Raw genomic sequence first — 3,409 nt, forward strand, 5'->3', positions numbered from 1 at the left:
CATAACTCATCAAGCTCATCCTAGTCATCTCTATCCCAACCTTCTAGCTTTATATCCTTAGTTTTTAATGGCCTAACTTGATTCTTCTACATCAATACTTGCCATATTTGTGTCTTCCATTATTGGAAGTTATTATCATTTTCAATGTAGCGACGTGTTGCATGGTTCTTTGTTTTTGGATGGACAATTAGCTCATGTTGTTCAATGGTGGCCCATGAGGAACTCCAAGATGTTTTGAAGTAAGCTTGTCCCATTTGGAAGTGGTAAATTTTCCTTCACATCTTTAGCAGTTTCTTCCTTTGGTCTTGCACTCTTTGGGATAGACTTTGGTGGATTCTTACTTCCATCCTGCAATAGACATATAGCTTGCCTACTATGGGATACAAGAAAACCTTGTCCCACCAAATACATTTACTAGGCATTGTTTTAGGTGTATCTACTTAAATCACTTGATCTCACTTTGCAACCAAGATCTTGAGGGGCCACAACATTGAGTGGATTTCTAAGGTAGAGGTACCTATGCAAGGGCATGAGTCTTAGGTTTTATCTTAGCAAGAGCATGTGTCTCCTCTTGGGTTATCGAGCAAAATGGGCAAATAGATTTGCATGATGCTATGCCTAAGAGCGAGCCCATCTTAGCTATTAAGAACAAGCTCCAATGGGAAACTCCTTGAATGATTATGCTAAAGTGTATCAAGAATTCCATTGGACTCCAATGCAGGCACCCATATCCAATGTTATGTTTTTCAAAGATGAGGGAGAGGATTTTATTCTAAACCTTGATCATCTCACACACCACAAGTGGGTGTGGCCAATAAAATTACTCTTAATTATATCTTGTGGTTTAATGCTTGGGGAAGATTGCTGCTTCAAGGGGTGTTTCTCATAAGTAATAGTAGCAATATCCTTCTTGAGTTACAATCACTCGTTTGTAGACAGCCGATCTTATGGATGTCATTCATAGTAAGATGGAGAGGTTTCAAGCAAACAAGTTTGCAAATGTAAAAGGGAAAGCACTCCAGCAATAGTTTTAACTCACTTGCATATTATGAAGCTTGCATTAAGGAAATTAAAGGGTGTTTCATCCAATAGTACATAGTATAGGATGTGGATAATCTTTTTTGGAGCATTGTGTGGCCTTGCAATAGGTTGGGGAAAATTCTGATGGCTTGGCCACTTACTCTGAAGTAGTTGAAATATAGAGTTCAAGCTCTTCAAGATGAACATTATGCAAAATACAAACTATTGGCCCAACTAGATACTTTGCATGAAAACAATCGCTAAACAGATAAAAAATATGCAAGCAAAATCTTGTCAGCTTACTAGATACTTAGGGGCTATGGCTACCCAACGTCAAACCATCATGCAAATTTGTTTAGATTACTATATCACTTGGGCAAAGGTGGAGGAGGCCTTGCCCCATCTTCCACATAGGAAAAGCCACGGATGGCCTATCGAATGAGCTATGTTGATTAGCTTAAGGACCCACTAACTCAACTTTGTTAGTAAGTTTAGAGAATAGGCCAAATGCCATTTGATTGGAATATTGCAATTCTTTGATTGTTATCAAAGATTCCCTTCCATTGTAGTTCACAATAGCAGAGGCCCATTTTTATTAGGGGATAATTGTATAAAATCTTATTTGAGATCATTACAAACATGCTTTAAATTTTTTTTCCACAATTGATACCCCATGACAATATGGTTTCATTTAGGGACAGAATATTTCACATAATCTTTTGAATGTTCAATTGAGGATAGATTATGCCATAGCTTCTAGTTAGCAAGTTGTTATGATTGAAAAAGATTTTGATCATGTTAGTTGGACGATTAATTTCTTCCATGGGTTTTGGCCCTCAAATTACTTCTCTTATCAGTACAATCAGTTGTGATAGAGTGGGATGAATAACACTTAATTGGATGGGGGATTGAAGTGAAAGGTGGAACCCAAGTGGAAGCATGAGCAAGCGAAAACAAGAGAGATGCAAGCTATGGTGGATGGAGCAAGAGAGTAAGAGAGAGAGATACAATATATGGGAACTCCAATAGTCACAATGTGTGACTAGCCTTCCTTCAATAGTCACTAACATAATAAAAAATACAGTAATTGTGATAGGCACCCTCCACCTATAGTGTATAGGTGTGCGGGTACAATGTACAATGAGTAAATGTGGGTGGTTATGTACAAGTACCTTTGCCCCCAACAACCTTCCACTTAAAGGCAAATGTGTCTCGATAAGGAGCAAAAGAAAAAAAGAGAAAAGTACATGTACATAAACTACAATAGGATGAGGAAAGGCATTATCTTATTCTACACCCACCATCAATCTCCTAAGGAAGGTAAAGCGTCCACTAAGAGACTTTTAGTAAGCAGATCTATAATATTCTCATCAATCTAGATCTTAACAAGCACAACAAACTTTCCTCTACCATCTTCTTGATGATGTGATAATGCACCTCAATGTGATTTGTCTTCACATGGAAGATCAGATTCTTAGCCAACTGAATAACACTCATAGAAATCCAATCTAGTGTAGGAGTGACAGTAACACTAAGGTTTGCCACTAGATGTCCTAGACATAGGGCCTCCTTGCAAGCCTCAGTGGTTGCAATTTTCTCTACCTTAGTAATAGTAGAGGAGGTTGTGCATTTCTGTACCTTGGACATAAAAAAAAATAACACATCTAGCAAAATTAAAGATATACCCAAAGGTGGACTTCCTACTGTTTGCAACTCTTGCATAGTCGGAGTCAATGTAACCTACAATTATAGTATTCCAGCAACCATAGCAAATGCACATATATGTATTTCCTTTCAAGTACCTCACGATACCCTTCATGGAATCATAATGTCTCTTTCCAGGTTAAGCCATATAATCTGCCACAATTCCCACTACAAATGCTATGTTAGGACGAGTGGCTATCGTGGCATATATCAAACTACCCACTATGGAGGCATACAGAACCTTGGCCATCTTGACCCTCTCATCATTTGACTTCTGACTGTGGCCCTGACTAACCTTCACATGAGAAGGTAAAGAATAGCCAATAGGCTTAACATCCTACATATGGAATTGCACAAGCACCTTTTGTATGTACACCTATTGTGACGGGTAAATATGTAAGCCTACCCCATGTCCTTCATTTCCAAGCTCTTCTCGAGCTGAGTCTTCAAAGCGTCTAGCTTATCATGAGCTCTTATAGCAATCAACATGTTATCGACATAAAGCAACAAGATAATATGGCTACCATTGTGGGCCTTCATCTCAACACTCTTCTTTATCTAACTCATCATGAGCTCTTATATCAATTAGTATGTCATTAACATAACGTAACAAGATAATAAGGCTACCATTGTGTGCCTTCTTCATGTATAAACAAAGATTCATATCACTGCAAGTATATCCCTA

The sequence above is a fragment of the Lygodium microphyllum genome, chromosome 2 (assembly GCF_053477565.2).
Source record: "Lygodium microphyllum isolate KBCC chromosome 2, Lygodium_microphyllum_v1.1.10, whole genome shotgun sequence".
Classification (NCBI taxonomy): domain Eukaryota; kingdom Viridiplantae; phylum Streptophyta; class Polypodiopsida; order Schizaeales; family Lygodiaceae; genus Lygodium; species Lygodium microphyllum.